The sequence below is a fragment of the Amblyraja radiata genome, chromosome 9 (genome assembly GCF_010909765.2).
Source record: "Amblyraja radiata isolate CabotCenter1 chromosome 9, sAmbRad1.1.pri, whole genome shotgun sequence".
Classification (NCBI taxonomy): Eukaryota; Metazoa; Chordata; class Chondrichthyes; order Rajiformes; family Rajidae; genus Amblyraja; species Amblyraja radiata.
Window position 1 is genome coordinate 67312082 of NC_045964.1, and position 24888 is coordinate 67336969.

Below are 24888 nucleotides of genomic sequence, written 5' to 3' on the forward strand. Positions count from 1 at the left end.
TGACTCCATGAATTCTTGGTTGAAATTCCCTCCCCCCTCCCCCCACCCCCCACATCACTTGGCTGGCTCTGATTAGTGGTTCCACCGCCGTTTTCATTTTTCCTACATTTCTTTTCCAAAAGCTTCTTCACGGGAAGAGAAATGAAGAGAAAACAAACAACTTGGAAGCTCACTTCAGCCGGCCTCGAAGAAACAACGCGTTAGATAAAGCAGAAACAGGGAACTGCAGGTGCTAGTTTACAAAAAAAGTGCTGCAGTAACTCAGCGGGTCAGGCAGCATCTCTGGAGCAGATGGATAAGTGACGTTTCGGGCCACGACTCAGTCTGAAGAAGGGTCCCAACCTGAAACATCACCTATCCATGTTCTCCAGAAATGCTGCCTGACCCGTTTTGTGTCCTTACATGTTTAATACATTCTTTAATATTCATAATGACTTTTTATCCCTTGTACCCAGAATCGCATGTCAGATCAGTGTTTAATGCGCTTTCTTTGAACAGTGACGTGGTAGACCAATTGGATCTGTAGTCACATATGTTCCACACTGGGTAAGAAAGGAAGATTTCCTCTGCTTAAAGGCTCTGTGTATAAAATTATGAGATGAATAGATGCACAGAGTCCCTTGCCCAGAGTAGGTGAATCGAGGAAGCAGGTTTAAGGTGAAGGGGAAAAGATTTAATAGGAATCTGAGGAGTAACTTTTTCACACAAAGGGTGGTGGGTGTATCCAACAAGCTGCCAGAGGAGGTAGTTGAGGCTGGGACTATCCCAACATTTAAGAAACAGTAGGACAGGTACATGGATAGGACAGGTGAGGAGGGATATGGACCAAATGCGGGCAGGTGGGACTGGGACATGTTGGGCGGTGTGAGAAAGTTGGGCCGAAGGGCCTGTATCCACACTGTATCACTCTATGACTTTATGACTCTATGTCTTAAAGAACATTACTGAACTAACTAGATTCTTATGATAAACTAACAATCACATTTACTGATCTCAACTATTTATTGTTCGACCGCCCCGACGCCAAAGAGTTTAGATCATCCCAATGAGAGGGCCTGTACACGGATGAACAAAGGAGGAGGACTGACTCAACTTTGTTGGATGAGAGGGGATCTCATTGAAACATGTAAGATTGTTAAGGGCTTGGACACGCAAGAGGCAGGAAACATGTTCCCGATGTTGGGGGAGTCCAGAACTAGGGGCCGCAGTTTAAGAATAAGGAGTAAGCCATTTAGAACGGAGACGAGGAAACACTTTTTCTCACAGAGAGTGGTGAGTCTGTGGAATTCTCGGCCTCAGAGGGCAGGTGGAGGCAGGTTCTCTGAATGCTTTCAAGAGAGAGCTAGATAGGGCACTTAAAAATAGCGGAGTCAGGGGATATGGGGAGAAGGCAGGAACGGGGTACTGATTGGGGATGATCAGCCATGATCACATTGAATGGCGGTGCTGGCTCGAAGGGCCAAATGGCCTACTCCTGCACCTATTGTCTATTGTCTATTGTCTTCCACCACAGTGAAGAATGCTGAGGTGGATGTTTATGTTAAATTCTATTGTGTATTGTGTGTTCTGATTGGGGATGATCAGCCATGATCATATTGAATGGCGGTGCAGGCTCGAAGGGCCGAATGGCCTACTCCTGCACCTATTTTCTATGTTTCTATGTTTCTTTCTTTCAATATCATCGCTGCAAGGAAAATTTATATCACTGTACCTTAGTTGGTGCATATGACGAATAAATTTGAACTTTGAACTTTGAAGTAGTTAAGTTAGTGGACTTGCAGGCATAGTTTAGTTTAGTTTAGTTTAGTTTAGAGGTGCAGAGCAGATACGGCCCCTACATCCCTCTGAGTCTGCGGCAACCAATGATCACCCGTTCACTAGTCCTATCACACACACACAAGGGACAATTTTTCTGAAGCCTATTAACCTACAAACCCCATAGGTCTTTGGAATATGAGAGGATACCACAGCACCCGGCGAAAACCCACGCGGTCACAGAGAGAATGTACAAACTCAACACAGACAGCGCCCGTCGTCGGGATCGAACCTTGGGTCTCTTGCACTGTGAGGCAGCAACTCTACCACTGCGCCACCTTGTCGCCCTAGTTCTGGACAACTGATCCCGAGACATACGAGTGTGATTTCCAGTGCCCTCGCACTCCAAGGAGCACAGCCACAGAGCAGCAAGATGGTTAATTCCCAGCCATAATAGAATCACCTGTACTGGGAATTAGGGCACGACGGGCTCAGGATCCAGTTGGCAACCAGCTGCTTTTCTGCTGCTCCTTTGAATGCTGCATAACAAAGCTCAAGTGAGTGCAGAGGCCCACAGGAGCCCAAACAAGTCTCAGGGATGCAGGTCCAGAGGCAACAGGGAAGGTTCATTGGAAAACTTAGTGAAACACCTCCTGGTGGTGAGTCTTAAACTTTGATTCTCCCGATCAGTTTCCTACAGGCTCCAGCAGTATCTTCGTCCTTGCTCTAACTATTGTGCTTGAGTTTGACTTGATTGTATTCATCTGCCGTAAACCTTTAGACTTTAGACTTCAGGGATACAGCGAATTGTGGATGCATGCAGCCCAAATCATCTCAGAAACCAACTCCATTTACACCTCACGCTGCCTCGGCAAGGCCAGCAGCATAATCAAGGATGAGTCACACCCTGGCCACTCCCTCTTCTCCCCTCTCCCATCGGGCAAAAGGTATAGAAGTGTGAAAACGCACACATCCAGATTCAGGGACAGTTTCTTCTCAGCTGTATTTCAGGCAACTGAACCATCCTACCACAACTAGAAAGCAGTCCTGAACTACTGTCTACCTCATTGGTTGCCCTCAGACTATCCTTGATTTGACTTTACTGACTTTACCTTGCACTAAACGTTATTCCCTTATCATGTATCTATACACTAAATGGCTCGATTGTAATCATGTATTGTCTTTCCGCTGACTGGACAGCACGCAACAAAAGCTTCTCACTGTACCTTGGTACACGTGACAATAAACTAAACTGAACTGATCTGCACAACATGGAAACAGGCCCATCGGCCCACCGACTCCGCGCCCACCAGCAATAACCCCGTACATTTGCATCTATATAACTAAAAGTCTCATCTTGACCGCTTCCTGTCTGCGCTGTATATTGATTTTAGAACAAACGCTACCATATATCGCTATGATTTTGGCCATCTTACTCACAGTCCTCCTCTGCTGAGGCAGCCCAGAGGATTTTGTCCGATCAATGAAAAATAAAAAAGTTATGAGTGTTTAAAAAATCTTGAGATCAGCTGATTGGTCCTCTCGCCTGTGAGGCAGCATCTACGGAGAGAAGGAATAGGTGACGTTTCCTTCTTTTCATAGATGCTGCCTCACACGCTGAGTTTCTCCAGCATTTTTGTCTACCTTTTTATAATTATTTTTTTTAAATTTATTTAATTTATTGTCATTCAATAAAAACATGCTTCCACATGAATCATGAACATAGAAACATAGAAATTAGGCGCAGGAGTAGGCCATTCGGCCCTTCGAGCCTGCACCGCCATTCAATATGATCATGGCTGATCATCCAACTCAGTATCCCGTACCTGCCTTCTCTCCATATCCTCTGATCCCCTTAGCCACAAGGGCCACATCTAAGTCCCTCTTAAATATAGCCAATGAACTGGCTTCGACTACCCTCTGTGGCAGAGAGTTCCAGAGATTCACCACTCTCTGTGTGAAAAAAGTTCTTCTCATCTCGGTTTTAAAGGATTTCCCCCTTATCCTTAAGCTGTGACCCCTTGTCCTGGACTTCCCCAACATCGGGAGCAATCTTCCTGCATCTAGCCTGTCCAACCCCTTAAGAATTTTATAAGTTTCTGTGAGATCCCCTCTCAATCTCCTAAATTCTAGAGAGTATAAACCAAGTCTATCCAGTCTTTCTTCATAAGACAGTCCTGACATCCCAGGAATCAGTCTGGTGAACCTTCTCTGCACTCCCTCTATGGCAATAATGTCCTTCCTCAGATTTGGAGACCAAAACTGTACGCAATACTCCAGGTGTGGTCTCACCAAGATCCTGTAGTAGAACCTCCCTGCTCCTATACTCAAATCCTTTTGCTATGAAAGCTAACATACCATTCGCTTTCTTCACTGCCTGCTGCACCTGCATGCCTACTTTCAATGACTTGTGTACAATGACACCCAGGTCTCGCTGCATCTCCCCTTTTCCTAGTCGGCCACCATTTAGATAATAGTCTGCTTTCCTGTTTTTGCCACCAAAATGGATAACCTCACATTTATTTGTACTCAGGTCCGAGCAGCGTAATAGTGCAGTAAGACATCAATAAAGTGCAGTAAAGACATCAATAAATTCTAAGATATAAAAACCTTCCACAATAAAATCTAAATAATAATGAGCTTATGAGTAAATAGTAAAAAGTTTTTAAAAAGCAGCATGGTTAAAAGACAGCAGCATAATAATGTCCATAGCAGCAGCAGTAGCAGCAGACAGTTCACTGATGTAGTGAGGTACCTTCGATTTTTCCAGCATCTGCAGTTCTTTCTTAAACAAAAGCTAAAGGGATATTGCAACCGTTTGGAAGATAGATGGAAAAAGCTGCATAGCTACTTTTAAGGTTAACCCTAAGCAGAGGGCTTTTGGGAATTCTGAAATATTCTTGTCCAGAAATGTGAGAACAGTTTCTGAATTCTGACAAGTGCACGGACCTGTTAAATATATAACTAATTTTACTTCGGAGTCACGTGAGTGCCTACGTGAAGAACCCCGCCAGGACGCATGTGTGTCATATCGCTACACGCATTGCAACGAGTCACAGCAGGGGGAACGACGTTCCCCTTAGCGGCAGAACTTAGCGGAACTCTGCGTTCCTTCCACTTACCTTACAGGTGGAGACATGGACCAGATCCACGAAGGCTGCGAAAAAGCTGGCGGGGGAGAACCGCGGAGTTGCGGGCAGCCAGCAGCAGCAGCCAACGGCACGCCAATCTCCCGTAATGGGAACAGCTGTGCCCGACTTCGCTCCCGCACCGGCCACGGCCGGGCGGTAGAGCAAAGCAAAAAACTAACAGAGTCGTTGACGCCAGTGAGTCCGACTCTGAATAGCCGCGAGCGGCCAGTGCCCGTGAGCATTGGGGCCGGTTGGAGCAGCTGGGAGCGGGCAACAAGAGCAGCCGCGACGGCCAGTGCCCGTGAGCATTGGAGCCAGTAGGAGCGGCTGGGAGCGGGGAACAAGAGCAGCCGCGACAGCCAGTGCCCGTGAGCATTGGAGCCGGTTGGAGCGGCTGCAGGAACTGGAGCAGCCGCGAGTGGCCAGTGCCCGAGAGCATTGGAGCCAGTTGGAGCGGCTGTTGGAGCAAATACTCCAAAGTGACAGGCTCCGGGAGATGGAGACTAGTCACAGTGGGCAGCTAGTAAGTCCTACAGCAGTACCTCTTGTAGGGCTGCAAAGTGTTTCTCCCTCATCAGAGGGGAGTACAGGGGGTCAATTCTGGGCTGACCCTGAAGAGGGGTGTGCAGAACATACCCCTAGTGCGCATGGGGTGCAAGAATACCTATTGGATATGGTGTCCCAGTTTATTCAACCCGACCAAACTGGCCAAAACCTGGAACCTAAAATAGCTGTAAGTATCGACTACTTGTCATTCAACCAGCTATAAGGACAGGCATTATTGGACACCACAGCAAGACACTTACCACCAGGGAACTGCAAAACACTGAATGTTCCCAGTGTCAACCAGTGTATTTGGAAACATGTCAGAGCCTCAATCAGAGCCAGGGACTTGAAACTACAGAAAGTTCTGAAAGTCCTAACAGCGGGAATTACTGTTTTCGCCCGCACAAATAAACGAAAAAGACATGACACAAGATCACCAGGATGCACTGGCTTTATTTTGCAACTACCAATACGAGTAAACAGCATTAGGAAGAAGTGCCATCCAACTGGCTTTAGACCCTAATTTTCAGACCTGGAACCTCCAAACCACCAATATTACTATTTGGAGGCAACTTATCAAAACAGGTAAAAGAACTTGACGAAGAGGGTAAAACCCTGGGGCTCATTAAAGCAACGTCTAAAAACTACTTCGGCCAGGAAAAAGCACCCCAGTCGGCCAAGACAAACTGGTGAAAGCTCAAAGGCCAGGAACACTCAACATCGGTCTTTTTAGGCCATGGCCCAGACCGGCCTTCCTGGGGAATGCGCTAACCCTCAACACCGACCCAACTACAGATCCAGACACCGGCGCCTCAACGTGCCACAGAGGATGCCGAAAAAATAACAAACCTACCAATAGTAACCATGGAGGTAGGTGGGTCTGGTTCCTTACGAGGTTGGTGGGAGATTACAATTCTATCTGGATGCATGGAATAAATTAACTACCGACACTTATATTTTCAGAAGTATAGGGTTATACCATAGAATTTATACAAAAACATAATCCTCCAGATCAGCATGTACCAAACCGAATGTTCATGCTTACAGGCAAAGAAAAATCAAAAGCGCATGCTGAACTACAGTGCCCATATAAAAAAGGAGTAATGGAGGAAACCCAACACGAATCACAGGAATTCGAGTCCAAAATCTTTATCATAAACAAGATGGTGGTTGCCGCATCATCATAGATTTGACTAATTTGAATACTTTCGTACTATATATTCATTACTAGATGGAAACCTTTGTTACTGCTAAGCAATTGATTTCCTAGGTCACTACATGGCAAGCATCGTTTTAAATGATGCTTACTATACAGTACCCATTAGAGGTGACCACAGATGTTATTTAACACAATGGATCATCTGGGGTTCACCCTTAACTCAGTTCACATGTCAGTGACTTTGCCGAAAGAAAAGGTTACAGCCTTCATGGAGGCTTGCAGCAAAATCATTGACATCACAAAACCATCCATCAGACTGGTAGCAAGAATAATTGGCATAATAGTGGCTGCGTTTCCAGCCACACAAATCGGACCTTTACATTATCAAAAATTACAGAGGGCTAAAATACGAGCTCTCAAAAATTATGGTGGTCATTTTGACAGACCAATGAAGCTACCAACAGAGGCCATAATGGAACTAAAATGGTGGAAAGATAACATTAGGCATTGTTCCAATCCAAACATTATCAGCTACCCGTCTATGGAACTACAAACTGATGCCAGTGCACTTGGTTGGGGTGCTACCAATTCCATGTCCAGCTGTGGAGGAGATGGAATGCACAGGAGACACCATTATTACAAACACTGTGCATAAACTACCTGGGAATGTTAAGTGCATTCCATGGCCTTCATATTGTTCTGGGTTATATCACCAGCATGTTAGACTACAAATTGACAACACCACCGTGGTAGCATATATCACCCATATGGGTGGAAACAAATTGACATTATGTGACAATCTGGCCTACACAATTTGGCAATAGTGTATCCAGAGAGAGATATTTGGATATCAGCTACCTACTTACCAGGTAAACTAAATTTAGTGGCAGACAACAGGTCACGCAAATTCAATGAAAACACTGAATGGATGTTGGATAAAAATGTATTTGCTGAAATTACAGCACGGTATGGAACACCAGATATCGACCTATTCGCATCCAGGCTCACACCAGCTATCCAATTATGTCCATGGGAACCAGAACCTGGGGCAGTGGCAACAGATGCATTTTCGCTGCATTGGGGGATTGTTTATTTATGCATTCCCTCCTTTCTGCCTCATCAGTCGGGTATTTAGGAATATACAGCAAGACTCCGCGTCTGGTATTTTGATAGTACCCGATTGGCCTACTCAACCATGGGTCCCGGTGATACTCGACATGGTATTAGAACCATGCATCACCATCCATCATAGACCTAATTTACTGGTTCATCCCGCAACAAGGGGAAGTTACCCATGTCATAATTATATAAACCTATTAATTTGTAGAGTTTGAAAGCACCTCTACTACACCTGGGACTGACGGACCGAACAGTGGATATTATTTCAGCGGCCCACAGACAGTCCACCAAAAAACAGTACTTGGTGTCATCAAGAAATGGGAAGTGCTGTCACAACAATAAACATCACCCACAGATCTATGAACATCCCGTCTGTTCTGGAATTCCTGGCAAGCCTCCATTACGATGAGAGGCTCAGTCATAGTGCCATCAACTGTGCCAGAAGTGCTCTGTCAACATACCTGTGGCAAGGAACAGAGCGGCATTCTGTTGGGACACACCCTGGTAACCAAACTCATGAGGGGCATTTTTAATGTTAATCCCCCAAGAACCAGGTACTCCCAAATATGGGATGTGAGCATTGTACTGACCATGTTAAGAAACTGGTCTCCAGCTACAGCTCTGTCCCTACAGAAACTGACTATGAAAACAGTCATGCTGATGGCCTTGGTCACGGCACATAGGGTCCAGTCACTACAGAAACTAAGGCTGGAAAACATGACTATTTCATCTGGAAATTTAACTTTTCCCATCAATGAATTAGTCAAACAAAACAGACAGGGGTCAGCAGGCCTAAAAACAGAATTCAGGGCCTACCCGACAGATGATCGTCTCTGTATTGTAACACACTTACTATTATATATGGAGTACACTAAGATCATCAGAGGGAAAGAATTGTCACTTTTAATCAGCTACAAACAGCCACTCAAAACAGTGACAGTCTCTAGACCATCTCTAGATGGCTAAAACAGGTCCTACTAAAGGCTGGAGTAGACACTAGCATTTTAAAATCTCACTCCACCAGGGCTGCAGCTACATCGGCAGCTATGAAGTTGGATGTTCCTATGGACCAAATCCTCAAGACAGCAGGATGGTCAACGGAGAAAACTTTCCAACGATTTTATAACAAACCAGTCATTGAACCTGGAACATTTGCAGAAACAATTTAAAGTTCTGTAATATAATTTACCCCATAAATAGGGGCTATAATTTGGTGTTAATATATTTATCGTTGGGTTTTCAATATCGTATTGATGTCTAATGATGTTAACACTATTCTCCCCATAATCAAGGCAGATGTGATGCATGGACTCGTTTCCACGGCATGAAATCACAGAGCTTTAAAATCTTCACGTAGTCACTCACGTGACTCCGAAGTAAAATAGTAAGATTAAACGAGAACTTACCAGTTTGAAGTTTGATCGTTATTTTATGAGGAGTAACGTTGAGGGATTACGTGCCCTCCGCTCCCACCCTTGATCATATACTCAACTGGTATCTCTTCTCTAATCTTACTATGTTTAGTCATTACAGTTATCTGTGATTTCACACCGCTGCTTTGAAGAATGACACGCATGCGTCCTGGCGGGGTTCTTCACGTAATCCCTCAACGTTACTCCTCATAAAATAACGATCAAACTTCAAACTGGTAAGTTCTCGTTTAATCTTACTATCTCTTCTGCCAACTTTTCCCTGATGATTTTCTGGTGAACTTATGCTAAATTGCTCACATTTTGGTGAAATCATTATGTTATGCATCAATGGTCTTTTGCTGTGTTCGTAGATTTAATTTAGTTTAGAAATTCAGCGCGGAAACATGCCCTTCAGCCTACTGAGTCCACGCCGACCAGCGGTCCCATTACACTCGCACTATCCTACACAAAGGGGCAATTTACAATTTTTACCGAAGCCAAATTAACCCACAAACCTGTACGTCTTTGGAGGGTTGGAGGAAAAAACGGAACAACCGGAGAAAACCCATGCGGTCACAGGGAGAACGTACAAACTCCCTACAGACAGTCTGGTTCGTACCTGGTCTTTGGCACTGTGAGGCAGCAACTCTACCATCATGCCGCCCTGTGGGTTCATTCTGTCGCCCATTGCTGGATGCTGCATCAGGGAAAATGACAGATAAAGTGTCTTTAGCTCTCCGACATTGGCATCTTCTGCAGTAGACCGGCATGTTTCCAATGGAGCATTTCAGAGTCGGGGGGGGGGGGGGGGGGGGGGTGGGGGGGGGGGGCTGCCTCAGTTTTCCTGATAATTGTGGAGTCCTTTTAGCTCTCAGCATCTCGGAATGGCCTTTCTTTTGTGTCTTTTCATCTTCCAGATGAGGCAGAGTTAGGCTTTCTTTGCTCAACTTATTACTCTTCTTCTAAATTGCTAATAGAACGATTTTAAGGAATGGGAGCAGAAGAATATTCCATCGCAGCAACAAAGGGTGCTTTCATTGATTAACCTTGAGCTGTGCACAAACTACAGATTTTATTTGACTGTTCTTACAAGTCAATAACAGGGAATATATTTGCTCCATACACTATGCAGTCAAATCATAAACCTGTTCCTTAGAAAGGTTTCTATGACCTTGCAATCAATATTTTTATTCCAGTTTTTAAAATGAGATTTGCAAGTATCATCAGTAACTTTGAAAAGAAGGTTATGCTGCAATATGTTTTTGAATGGTTGAGGTGGCTTTAGCGGTTCTGTTTCTTAACGACTAATCCAATCGTCTGTTCCCAATAATCCAGTTAGAAAATAAGTTCAAAGTCCCATCCCGCTGGTTTGTAATTTTTTACTTTTTAGTTTTAGAGATACAGCACGGAAACAGGCCCGTCGGCCCAACGAGACCACACCGGCCAGCGATCCCTGCACATAGTCACTGTCCTACACACACTAGGGACAATTTAACATTGGCCGCAAGGGCGGCACGGTGGGGCAGCGGTAGAGTTGCTGCCTTACAGCGCTTGCAGTGCCGGAGACCCGGGTTCGATCCCGACTACGGGTGCTGTCTGTACGGAGTTTGTACGTTCTCCCCGTGACCATGTGGGTTTTCTCCGAGATCTTCAGTTTCTTACATACAGGTTTGTAGGTTAATTGGCTTGATAAATGTAAAAAGAGTGTTGGCGTTAATATGCGGGGAATGCTGGTCAGAGCGGATGCAGTGGGCCGAAGGGCCTGTTGCTGCGCTATCTTTAAACTGAACATTTATACCAAGCAAATTATCCTACAAATTATCCTACAAACCTGCACGTCTTTAGAGTGGGGAAGTAAACTGGAGCACCCGGAGAAAACCCACGTGGTCACAGGGAGAACCTACACACTCCGTACAGACAGCACCCGTAGTCAGGATCATCCAGCCTCTGTTTATATCTCAGATTTCCAGCATCTGCAGGTTATTTGAATTTCAGTTGAAATGAATCCGTCCGTATTCATTATAGATCACTGTGAACCTGTCGGGTGGGTTAAAAAAAATCCTGCAGGTTGGAATGTGATGTAGTCTCACACAAATACCAGCCTCACAGAGCATACAGAACTTAGAACAGTGCAGAGTAGAAGCAGTCATTCTTGCCCACAATGTCTGTGTCGAGCTTGATACCAAGATGAACTAATCTCACCTGCCTGCTAATGATCCATATCCCTCCACTCTCTGCATATCCGTGTGCCTATGTAAAAATTGTGGCTAAGCCAGTTATGCTCATTAACTCACTGGCAACCAAGGATGTGGCAAATGAATGAAGTGCAGGGAGTTACGGGGGCTGCAAATGTATTAGCGTTGGTCCCCTGCTCCTGTGCCACACTGCACACCTCCCCCTCTGCAGAACATCTCTCCTCCCTCAACCATTCCTCCACCGACAACCTCCCATCATCTGCCCTCTGCCCCCCCTTAGAAGGGTGGCACGGTAGAGCTGCTCCTTTACAGTGCCAGAGACCCGTGTTCGATCCTGACTACGGGTGCTGGCTGTACGGAGTTTGTACGTTCGCCCCGTGACCTGTGTGTGTTTTCTCCGAGATCCACGGCTTCCTCCCACACCCCAAAGGCGTACACGTTTGTAGGTTAATTGGCTTCATGTAAATGTGGAAAAATTGTCCGTAGCGGGTGTAGGATAGTGTTCTTCTTCTTGCGTATTGCGTGCAAAGCCTGAAGTTGTAGGACAACTTGTTCTATTTGATTGTGCACGCCGGGTTGATTGCATTAGTCAAAACAGGGCGGACCACGTGAAGGTTGCAATCTCCCACCCCAGGATAGTGTTAATGTGCGGGGATCGCTGGTCGGTGCGGCCATGATGGGCCGAAGGGCCTGTTTCTGTGCTGTATCTCCAAACTAAACTAAACTAAACTAAACTAGAACCCGTGACTGACTATAGCCCCAACCTCTGTCGTATTCTCACCAATCTCTCTGATCGTTCCCTTTCCAATGCTGAATGAAGTGGCTTCAGCAGAGGCCTTATCTTTGTAACACTGCGCCCACCTCTCTTTTGCAAATTTCTCTCCCCCCTACTCTGTCAGTCTGAAGAAGGACCCCACTCCAACATGTGCTCCGCCCATGGAGGAGGTGAGCTGTGTTGTCCAAGATGCTCCGCAGTACAAGTGTATCGCAGTAGCACACTGAGACAGTATACAATCGCCAGTTTGGCGTCATCTTCAAGCCCCAGTTGTTGTAAGAGCAGGGATCTTGATCTGACCATGAAGGTCTGCTGTCCTCGCGACATTGCAGGGTCGGCCTGGCCAAGCATAGCTTAGGAGTTAAGTGAGATCAATTAAAATAAAATTGAAATATCAAACAGCTAGGATTCCAGATTTACGGGAGGTTGGCTTTATTTGGATGAACCAGAATGTTATTGAGAAGCTAGAAAAACCTGTAGAAGGATCGGAAGACAAGCGGAAAGTCTTCATAAATAGAATGTGCAGTAATACAATTCAGAAACAAGGTATGCCCTTTAAATGCAAGATGACTACTTGTCAAGTAAAAGGGTTATGGATGGCTAAAGAGATGAGAAATAATAGTTGAGTTCAAAGAAAAGACTTTGACACGGTGGCACAGCGATAGAGTTGTTGCCTTACAGCGCCAGAGACCCGGATTCGATCCTGACTATGAATGCTTGTCTGCACGGAGTTTGCACTTTCTCCCCGTGACCTGCGTGGGTTTTCGCCAAAATCTTCGGTTTCCTCCCACACTCCAAAGATGTACAGTTTTGTAGGTTAATTAAAAGTAAAAATTGTGCCAAGTGTGTGTAGGATAGTGTTCGTGTGTGTAGGATAGGATCACTGATCGGTGTGGACTCGGTGGGCTGAATGGCCTGTTTCCACGCTGTATCTCTAAACTAAACTAAACTAAACTAAACTAAATTAAGAAGACTTCGAACAATGCAAAACCCAGCTCATATCCTGGCAAATGGAAAAGATTGAGTAAACTTGTATTGTATTGTATTGTATTCAAATTTATTGTAATTGTCTCAGTTAGAGACAACGAAATGAATTTCCTTACAGGCAGTATCATAAAAATAAAAATAAATAAATAATAATAAATAATAAAACATATTAAAAATAAAATAGAAACTTGGCAAAGAAACAAAGTCTGAAGAAGGGTCTCGACCGAAACGTCATCTATTCGTTTGCTCCATAGATGCTGCCTCACCCGCTGAGTTTCTCCAACATTTTTGTCTACCTTTGTATGGGATATTTAATCTAAAAATTAAAGTGTTACAATTACAACAATGTGGGTGCTTGAACGGTGATTCCATAGATATAAATGAAAATAAATAAATGGTAGATCTGTTGAAGAATTGATTTTGTGCCAGTATTTACAACAGAGTAAGATATTCTGAGGAAAATAATAGTGAATATTATTCACTCTTCAATATTATTGTCAACAAGTAAGAGTTATAAAGAAAATAAAACAATCAAAGAATGTCAAATCCAACTGACCTATCAGTTTCCAATCTTTTCTTAGAGTATTTAGGTGCATCAGTTCAGTTCAGATTTGTTTTCTGTTCAGTTTAGTTTATTGTCACGTGTAGTGAGGTACAGTGAAAAGCTTTTGGTGCGTGCTAACCCGTCAGTGGAAAGACAATCGATCAATCAAGCATTACAATCGTGCTTTGTTATATAGGACACGTTTGGAGGGATACGGACCAAGCACAGGCAGGTGGGACTAATGTAGCTGGGACATGTTGCCGGTGTGGGCAAGTTAGGCCAAAGGATCCGTTTCCACACTGTATCACTCTATCACTCTATGACTATAGGACTCTATAGTTATGTAAATATCATGAGACTACTACAAAGAAAGCACTGCATATTCGATTGTTGCTCTTAGTCTGCAATAAGGTCTAGTCTAGCTCGGAAACAGGCCTTTCGGCCCACTGAGTCCGCACCCACCAGCGATCCCCGCACATTAACGTCAGAGGGTGGTGAATCTGTGGAATTATTTGCCACAGAAGACTGTGGAGGCCAAGTCAATGGATATTTTTAAGGCAGAGATAGATAGATTCTTAATTAGTACAGGTGTCAGGGGTTATGGGAAGAAGGCAGGAGGATGAGGTTCGGAGGGAGAGATTGATCAGCCATGATTGAATGGTGGAGTAGACTTCATGGGCCGAATGTCCTAATTTTACTCCTATTTCTTCTGACCTTATGGCCATCCTACACCCATTAGGGACTATTTACAATTTTACTAAAGCCAATTAACCTACAAACCTGTACATCTTTGGAGTATGGGAGGAAACCACGACTTCTGGAGAAAACCCACGTGGTCAGGGGGAGAACATAAAAACTCTGTACAGTCAGTGCTGTTAGTCAGGATTGAACCCGGGTCTCTGGTGCTGTAAGGCAGCAACTCTACCGCTGCACCACCATGCCGCACATATACCCCTGCTCTGAAGCTCTGGGTGTCTTCTAGAATATTACAATCCTTAGAGTTTCCCAGCACTCCCATCCCTATTTCACTGTTCATCCACAAATACATTGCACGGTGTGAATATACAGAATCCCAAACTATAGTCACCCAGTGTTCAAGAAGGAACTGCAGAGGCTGGAAAATCTAAGGTACACAAAAATGCTGGAGAAACCCAGCGGGTGCAGCAGCATCTATGGAGCGAAGGAAATAGGTGATGTTTCGGGCCGAAACCCTTCTTCAGACTGATAGGGGGTGGGGGGGAGAAGGAATGAAAAAGGGGAGGAGGAGGAGCCCGAGGGCGGGGGGATGGGAGGAGACAGCTCTGGGGTTAAGGAAGGGGAGGAGACAGCAAGGGCTAGCAAAACTGGGAGAATTCAATGTATCCTTGTTCAATACGTACCAGGGCCCCATCTCCGACCTCTACCTCCGTTACATTGATGACTGCTTTGGGGCCACCCTCCTGCACCCACACACAACTGACCGACTTCATCCACTTCACCACCAACTTCCATCCGGCACTCAAATACACCTGGACCATTTCCGACACTTCCCTACCATTCCTTGACCTCACCATCTCCATCGCAGGGGATAGACTTCTGACCGACATACACTACAAACCCACTGACTCACATGGCTATCTGGACTACACGTCTTCCCACCCTGCCCCCTGTAAGGACTCCATCCCCTACTCCCAATTCCTCCGCTTACGCCGCATCTGCTCCCAGGATGAGACGTTCCACACCAGGGCATCGGAAATGTCCTCGCTCTTCAGGGAACGGGGATTCCCCTCCTCCACCATAGATGAGGCTCGCACCAGGGTCTCTTCCATACCCCGCAACACTGCTCTCTCTCCCCATCCCCGCACTCGCAACAAGGGCAGAGTCCCCCTAGTCCTCACCTTTCACCCCACCAGCCGGCAAATACAACAAATCATCCTCCGCCATTTCCGCCACCTCCAACGTGACCCCACCACTCGCCACATCTTCCCATCTCCCCCCATGTCTGCCTTCCGCAAAGACCGCTCCCTCCGCAACTCCCTTGTCAATTCTTCCCTTCCCTCCCGTACCACCCCCTCCCCGGGCACTTTCCGTTGCAACCGCAAGAAATGCAACACCTGTCCCTTTACCTCCCCCCTCGACTCCATTCAAGGACCCAAGCAGTCGTTCCAGGTGCGACAAAGGTTCACCTGTATCTCCTCCAACCTCATCTACTGCATCCGCTGCTCTAGATGCCAGCTGATTTACATCGGTGAGACTAAGCGGAGGTTGGGCGATCGTTTCGACGAACACCTCCGCTCAGTCCGCAAGAACCTACCTGAACTCCCGGTGGCTCAGCACTTCAACTCCCCCTCCCATTCCCAATCCGACCTCTCTGTCCTGGGCCTCCTCCATTGCCAGAGTGAGCAACACCGGAAATTGGAGGAACAACACCTCATATTCTGCCTGGGAAGTCTGTGGCCGGCGGGCATGAACATTGAATTCTCCCAATTTTGCTAGCCCTTGCTGTCTCCTCCCCTTCCTTAACCCTCGAGCTGTCTCCTCCCATCCCCCCGCCCTCGGGCTCCTCCTCCTCCCCTTTTTCATTCCTTCTCCCCAGAAACTAAGGAACTAAAGATGCCATGGTGGTGCCATGGTAGGGTTGCTGCCTTGCATCTCCAGAGACCTGGGTTCAAGCCTAACTATCGGTGCTTGTCTGTACGGAGTTTGTACCGTCTACCTGTGACCAACGTGGGTTTTCTCTGAGATCTACGTTTTTCTCCCGCATTCCAATGACGTACAGGCTTGGTATGAATGTAAATTGTCCCTAGTGGGTGTAGGATAGTGTTAGTGTGCGGGGATCGCTGGTCGGTGTGGACTGGGTGAGCCGAAGGTCCTGTTTCCACACTGTATCTCCAAACTAAACTATACTAAACCCAAAGGCAAGTTACTCCAACATCTGTTGTCAGCAAATGAGTCAAGTCTGTAATTAAGGATGAAGAGATTGAAGGTCTTGGGATCTTTCGATGATTAGAGAGAGGCAACATCACAAATGATACCTCATGCATGACCTTTGTAGACGCAAACATTGTTTTGTTTTACTTGCTAACTCTCTCTCCCGTAAGCACCCTGCAACATGTAGCCAATGCAAAGGGTAAAGTAGTGGATATGGATTGGCCATGGAAATGATTGCTATTGACTTTGATGAACACTCATCAGATCATGCAGCATGTGAGAGGGTGAAAGAAGTTTTAATCTGTCCTCTTCATCGCAACAGGGTCTTAGAGTCAGAGAGTGATCCACCGTGGAAGTAGGCCCTTCGGCACAACTTGCTCCACACCAGCTGACATGCCCCAGCTACACTAGTCCCTCCTGCCTGGGTTTGGCCCATATCCCTCTAAACCTGTCCTATCCATGTACCTGTCTAACTGTTTCTTAAACGTTGGGATAGTCCCAGCCTCAACTACCTCCTCTGGCAGCTTGTTCCATTCACCCACCACCCTTTGCGAGAAAAAGTTACCCCTCAGATTCCTATTAAATCTTTTCCCCTTCACCTTAAACCTATGTCCTCTGGTCCTTGATTCACCTCCTCTGGGCAAGTGACTCTGGGCATCTACCCGATCAATTCCTCTCATGATTTTATACACCTCTATAAGATCACCGCTCATCCTCGTGCTCTCCAAGGAATAGAGTCCCATCTCACTCAACCTTTCCCTTTAGTTCAGAATCCCAAGTCCTGGCAACATCATTGGAAAGAGAGAATCTTTTCCATCAACATTTGCTGACACTGATTTGTTGTGGCCATTTCTCGTCCCCTGTTTATTCCCCATCCCCTCCCACCTCTTCTTCCCCCCCCCCCCCCCTGCGTGGGTTTTCTCCAAGATCTTCGGTTTCCTCCCACACTCCAAAGACGTGCAGGTTTGTAGGTTAATTGGCTTGGTGTACGAGTAATTTGTCACTAGTGTGTGTAGGATAGTGTAAATGTGCGGGGGTCGCTGATCGATGTGTGGACTCGGTGGGCCAAAGGGCCTGTTTCTGCGCTGTATCTCTAAACTAAACTAAACTAAATTAGAGGAATCTCGGACAGGGCACGGCCAAAGGGGTTAATGCACCAGTTAGAAACACATTAGGTTACATTATTTGTGCAATCTGTTATTAGTTGCACACTAGGGACAATTTACAATTTTTTACCAATGCCAATTAAACTACAAACCCGTATGTCTTTGCAATCTGGGAGGAAACCGGAATGTCTGGAGAAAACATACGCGGTCCCGGGGAGAACGAACAAACTCTGTACAAACAGTCAAGAACGAAACAGGGTCTCTTGTACTGTTAGGCAGCAACTCTACCGCAGCCCCCTGTGCCGCCCCTAAATTATAGTTCCATGACCATTATTCATGCTGCAAATCAGTTGATTTATGAAGTTAAGTTGCCCGTGACTGGTCTACAAAATAGACTTGAAGGATTTAATGGTCTTCTCCTGTTATTATTCTACCAGAGGCAGCGAGTGATACAGGCCCTTTGGCCCAACTTCCCCACACCGACCAACATGTCCCACCTGCCTGCATTTGGCCCATATCCCTCTAAACCTGTTCTATCCATGTACCTGTTTATAACAAGAGGAGTCGAGTATAGGAGCAAAGAGGTCCTTCTTCAGTTGTACAGAGCCCTAGTGAGACCACACCTGGAGTATTGTGTGCAGTTTTGGTCCCCTAATTTTAGGAAGGACATTCTTGCTATTGTGGGAGTGCAGCTTAGGTTTACAAGGTTAGATCCCGGTATGGTGGGACCGTCATATGCTGAGAGAATGGAGCGGCTGGGCTTGTATACTCTGGAGTTTAGATGGATGAGAGGGGATCTTATTGAAACATATAAGATTGTTAAGGGTTTGGACACGCTAGAGGCAGGAAACATGTTCCCGATGTTGGGGGAGTCCAGAACCAGGGGCCACAGTTTAAGAATAAGGGGTAAGACATTTAGAACGGAGACGAGGAAACACTTTTTCTCACAGAGAGTTGTGAGTCTGTGGAATTGTCTGCCTCAGTGGGTGAAGGAGGCTGGTTCTCTGGATGCTTTCAAGAGAGAGTTAGATAGGGCTCTTAAAGATAGCGGAGTCACGGGATATGGGGAGAAGGCAGGAACGGGGTACTGATTGGGGATGATCAGCCATGATCACATTGAATGGCGGTGCTGGCTCGAAGGGCCGAATGGCCTATTCCTGCACCTATTGTCTATTGTCTATTGTCTATTGTCTAACTATTTCTTAAACATTGGGATAGTTCCTGGCTCAACTACCTCCTCTGGTAGCTCATTCCGTGCACCCACCACCCTTTCCTAAGTAAACAATTTCACATTCTGAGGTTGGTAACTGTCATGCTTGTTTTACCTGGGCTTTGACGGACAAGACCATTTTTTATCAAGCATCCTTGCTTTTGTTTAGGTTAGTAAACAGGATGTTGGCATCACTGGCAAGGCCATTATTCATTACCCCTTGTATTGAGCACCTAACCTAGGAGACCTGGGAAAGCACCTCATGTTCCCACAATAACTTGATGCATGATACTCTATTGTCACTTGTCGCAGCGATATTCTTCGTTTTATTGCTTACCCAAAGGTATACAAAGACTCGCCACCTAAAGGGTGGCAACAAAGTTACAAAGTATCCCGAGCCAGGTTCTCCATTTAACTCCCCCCTTTCCCCTTCCCCACATGGTGGTCCCCTCTTGCCGGGATCTCCTTTGTTCTCCCTCCACCCCCCCCCCCCCCCTCACGATAGACCCCCCCCAAGCTGGATCCTCGGCAGTGGGTCCATCAAAAGCTCGCAGTCACGGGAGAGGCCAAATTGGGAAGCTCCAATGACACAGAGGCTCGGCCAGCCCCGACGTAGAGTCCGATCGTCCGGCACGGAGGAGCTGATATCCCCCCGATGCAGGAGCTGATCGCCTCGATGCGGAGGGCCCAAATGCCACCGGCTACGTGAGTCAAGATCGTTCCATCAATGGAGGGGCTCGAGGCGAAGAGATTAGAACTTTTTTAGCATTCCATCACAGTGAGGAATGTGGAGGAGCCACCATGGTGGAGGGGTCAAGGAAAGAGCGTTCACGTCGCGACCCTGTTTCCACCAATGTTTACATTACCACGCATAAGAAGCACAAGAAGCGTAAGACAGACACCATTGTCTGCAGATGCCGAGACGTGTGTTCAGCTCTGGCTGAACAACTTCTAATCTTGTGTGTGGACTCGATAAGAAGAAGAAGACTGTGGTGGATGTTTATGTTAGAATGTGTTTTGCATGTTCCGTTGCTTTTTATTTGTATGACTGACTTGGCAAATGAAATTCCTCGTATGTTGCAAAACATACTTGGCTAATAAAGTGTGATTGTGATTGTGATTGTGAGAACCCATATCCCTCCATTCCCTGCATATCCATATGACTGCATAAATATACCTGTCCAAAAGTCTTTTAAATGCCACTAACGTCAATGCATCTACTTCAACCACCACTGCTTCGGCAGCGCATTCCAGGTACTCGCCAGCCACTGTGTAAAAAAACACTTGCCTCCACATCTCCTTCTCACCTTAAAGCTCTGCGCTCTCAAGACTCGACATATGAATTAGGAGCCATATGACACAATTGGACTCAAGCGTGGTGCGATCTGCCTGGATAGCAGGCAAAACAACGTTTTTCATTGTATCTCGGTATGTGACAATAATAAAATCATGAGAGGAATAGATCGGGTAGATGCACAGAATCCCTTGCCCAGAGTAGGGGAATCGAGGACCAGAGGACATAGGTTCAAGGTGAAGGGGAAAAGATTTAATAGGAATCTTAGGGGTAACTTTTCCACACAAAGGGCGGTGGGTGTATGGAACAAGCTTGCAGAGGAGGCAGTTGAGGCTTGGACTATCCCAACATTTAAGAAACAGTTAGACAGGTACATAGATAGGACAAGTTTGGAGGGATAAGGACCAAACGCAGGCAGGTGGGACTAGTGTAGCTCGGACATGTGGGCAAGTTGGTCCGTAGGGGCCTGTTTCACACTGTATCACTCCATGATTCTATGATAAACCAATACCAATGTCAATCTTTTTTTTCATTTTCGTTGTGATACTGGCTGAACATAAAAGCTCCCTGCTTCTTCAATGATAATGCGCAAGGAACGAGCATTCTCGACATCAACAGTGAATGCAAAAATATTCTGTCAACCAGGGCCATCGTTCACCTGGGTGATACTGAAAGATGCACCCATTTTTAAATGAAAGTTGAGACAAGAGTTAAAGGCAAAGAGATGGAAACAGCTGCTAACTGAAGGTGGCTACAGAGGGAGTAACATTAGCAGGACAGGAGTTTCTTTGCTTACGTACAAACAACGGCTGGTTTGCACGATAAAGTAGTCAAATGGCAATGCCTCACATCATCATTAACAGACAATGGCCTTCTTGCTTCAGTGACAAGACCTTAAGTTAATTTAAACTTCTGCCTCCCGACAATAAAGGAAATTCTTCCGCCCCTACCTCCCTTCTAACTTTTCCCCTCCCCTTCCTCTGTAGCAATAAACATCTTAGCGTCAGAATTTGCACATGTGTTAAAGGCGGTGGCTACTTCAATAGAATGGAAGGTCTTAACGGCAATATTATGCAAGTTTGGGGCCCTTAATAATTCATATACAACGCCTTCCAAAGGAGGACAGGATTTCCTTTTGATTTTCCAATACAGCCAGAGATTTTTTTTACTTGGTTAGGTCTTATTAATGGACCTATACTGATTTCATCACCTGATAACTCTTTCAGGATTGGACCAAAAAAATGCTGTCAAATTTTATTGCGCTGAAGTCTCAAAATGGGTTGAAGCGAACAGCACAAAAACATCAGAAGCAAATTACTGTTTTGTTCTTCATGTTGAGGCAGGAAAAAGCTCAGCTCAGCTGGTTCCCGGCTGTATACCACCCAGGCTGCATAGACTCGAAATAACTTATGGGTTTAATATGAAGTTGGACGGGCTCCTCTTGATCGTTGCCTTGCCTGAATCAGTGCCAGACTCGCAGGCTAGGAATCATCGCTGATGAATCTTCGGTCCGAGCCAAGTTGAGAGATTGGATTGAGGTCGCAGGGCTCAACTGTTTTTTCTCCACTTGGGCTCAACACAAGCAAACTGTGTCTTTCTCCGCTGGCTCTCAGTCTGAAGAAGGGTCACGACCCGAAACGTCGCCTGTTCCTGTTCTCCAGAGATGCTGCCTGACCCGCTGAGTTGCTCCAGCTTTTTGTGTGTACCTCTGAACTTTTAAGGGCGGAAACAGGCCCTTTGGCTCACCGAGTCCGCGCCGACCAGCGATCCCCGCACATTGACACCATCCTGCACACACGAGGGACAATTTCTAATTATTACCGTAGCCAGTTAACCTACAAACCTGTATGTCTTTGGAGTGGGGGTGGAAACCCGCGCGGTCACGGGGAGAGCGTACAAATTCCGCATAGAGGCAGCACCTGTAGTCAGGATCGTGGTCAGGCTACGCCTCCCTGCCGCCCACGAGGACTTGGATTGTTTTCTCCGGGATTGTGTTGGAGGCTGACAGGAGACCTGAGATATGTTTATAAAATTCATTTATAAAAATATTTATAAAATATGGAGAGAAGGCAGGAGAATGGGATCAGGAGGGAGAGATAGATCAGCCATGATTGAATGGTGGAGTAGCCTTGATGGGCCGAATGGCCTAATTCTATTCCTCTTCCTCATGGCCTTTAATTTATGAGTGGCATTGAAAGACTGTCCGATCCTTTTTCCCGGATGTAAGGCTCTGGAAGGCAGCAACTCTACCCCTGCGCCACCGCTGTGCTGCCCTGATAATACTTTGTGCATTGAACGGTTCTACGACAATGGAGTGGGAGGAAGAGGGGGTTTGGGAGGGAGGGAAGCAGGGGTGGGTGAGAGTAAAATAAATCATCCAGAATTTCCGTAAAATACATCTGCAATGTGCGTGAGGATGAACTGTGCAAGGGCAACACTTACTTTGGCAAATGGCCATGGTGGCATTGCAGGAATAATTTGCTCCTGATGTTTTTGTTCTGTGTGCCTCAGGTAGCCCATGATCCCATATAGCCCTTGGTCCCATTGTTTAACATAGAAACAAAGAAAACATAGAAAATAAGTGCAGGGGTAGGCCATTCAGCCCTTCGAGCCAGTACCACCATTCAGTCTGATCGTGGCTAATCATCCAGAATTTGGCCGGTCGCGGTGGCTCAGCGGTAGAGTTGCTGCCTTACAGAGCATGCAGCGCTGGAGACCCGGGTTCGATCCCGACTATGGGTGTTGTCTGTACGGCGTTTGTAAGTTCTCCCCGTGACCTACGTGGGTTTTCTCCGAGATCTTCGGTTTCCTCCCACACTCCAAGTCGTACAGGTATGTAGGTTAATAGTAAGATTAAACGAGAACTTACCAGTTTGAAGTTTGATCTTTATTTTATGAGGAGTAACGTTGAGGGATTACGTGAAGACCCCGTCCAGTACGCATGCGTGTCAATCTTCAAAGCAGCGGTGTGAAATCACAGAAAACAGTTACTGAACTGAACATAAATTGGATAGTTATATGGACGGGAAAGGAATGGAGGGTTATGCTCTGAGCGCAGGTATATGGGACTAGGGGAGAATACGTGTTCGGCACGGACTAGAAGGGTCGAGATGGCCTGTTTCTGTGCTGTAATTGTTATATGGTTATATTATATGGTTATATAGTAAGTTAAGAGAACCATAATACCTGTTGAACTTTATGATAGAGGGCTGGGAGCGGAGGGCACGTAATCCCTCAACGTTACTCCTCATAAAATAAAGATCAAACTTCAAACTGGTAAGTTCTCGTTTAATCTTACTATTTTACTTCGGAGTCACGTGAGTGACTACGTGAAGATTTTAAAGCTCTGTGATTTCATGCCGTGGAACCGAGTCCAGGTGTCATACACTGCATCAGTAGGCCAATGATGAGTGAACATTAAGAATGCATTCAGACATGACATAGATATAGACATGTTGATGCTATTAATGAATAATAGTGGCAATAGTAACCTCCCTCAACCTGGAGGAAGTATGAACCATACCTAACATAGAGTTGGCAAATACCCCTGATCTGGCAATAGGTTTATTCTGAATATTTGGACAGATCAATAGTTTGACCATCCTGCAACCGCTAGGATGTGGTCCATCCCTGCTGCTGAGGTATAGCGGTCCTGGTGGAGTGAGACTCAATGTCAATGTACACTCCTGTATATGCCAGACCCATATAACCATCTGGAGAAGGTTCGTAGTGATTCCTTCTAACAAGATTTTATGTAACTAATAATATTGCTGTCAGTCGATAAGGCTCTGAGGAACCTTGACATACTGGTATAAATGCATGATCACACGCAACCCAAGGTCCATGGGGTATGCAACTCTATATTGGTCTTGTGTCCCTGTCTAATCTGCTTGATTAATCATAAACAAAACATATTATTATAGCCTGCAGATATGATCATCCTATCCAGTGTTGCAATGACTGGACCCATAGCGCTGTACTCAGTGCCATGGCGTAATCACTAGTACGTGAGTATGACCATGGACAGGGATGTTGTTGGTGCCCATCGGTGAAGTGATGTAGTACAATGTTAACAACCCATATCTCTGCGTCCCTAAGCCTGGGAGGTTTTAAGCTGACGATACCTTCATATTCTGGATGTCAGAGGGTGAGACCGGACAGAGTGGTTTATGTACTCATCAGCCAAATGATGAGGAGGTACTTAAGGCACAGTAATGGAATAGTAACTTAATGTTATAATCCCATAAAACGGAATTTTAATGTGTCAGTCATCCGTGCCGAGTTAACGTAAGGAAGCATAAACAATGCTTCCCATCTCCTATGCAGATTGCTGCTATTTGGTGCTATCCCTGCAATCTGTAGTGAGCACTCTTAACGCTTATGGTTTGACAACCCAAGCCGCAGAAACGATCTCTCAGAGTCTGTAAGTCTATGATTGATTATGTCATGCAGAGGATGGTTTCAACATCACAACTGAACCAGCATCTTTTTATCCGGAATTAACCATGTAAGGTTTTATGTTCATTCTTCGCCTCAGCAGGAGCCATAGGTATATAACCCAGGCAGGCACTATGAAAACCCGGAAGCGGGAATCTTGCTGAATTTTGCAAGACCCATCTATTGAGGCCAAATGGAGGAAGACATAAAAGAACATTCCTTCCTAGTGTAGCGAGAATGCCCCCTTCGCCACTGTATGCCTCGTTCTCTGTTGATTGAAACTGGATGCAAGCAACTCAATAGTTAGT

General features: G+C 45.9%; 1 long non-coding RNA gene across 1 annotated transcript; it reads right to left on the bottom strand.

The window, feature by feature from the left end:
* Positions 1 to 1536: 1536 nt before the first annotated feature.
* LOC116976605 lies at positions 1537 to 22791 on the bottom strand. Its single transcript, XR_004412995.1, has 3 exons — positions 22714 to 22791; positions 4110 to 4119; positions 1537 to 1547 (listed from the first exon to the last, which is right to left on the bottom strand). It is a non-coding gene; the product is annotated as an uncharacterized LOC116976605 (long non-coding RNA).
* Positions 22792 to 24888: the final 2097 nt, after the last annotated feature.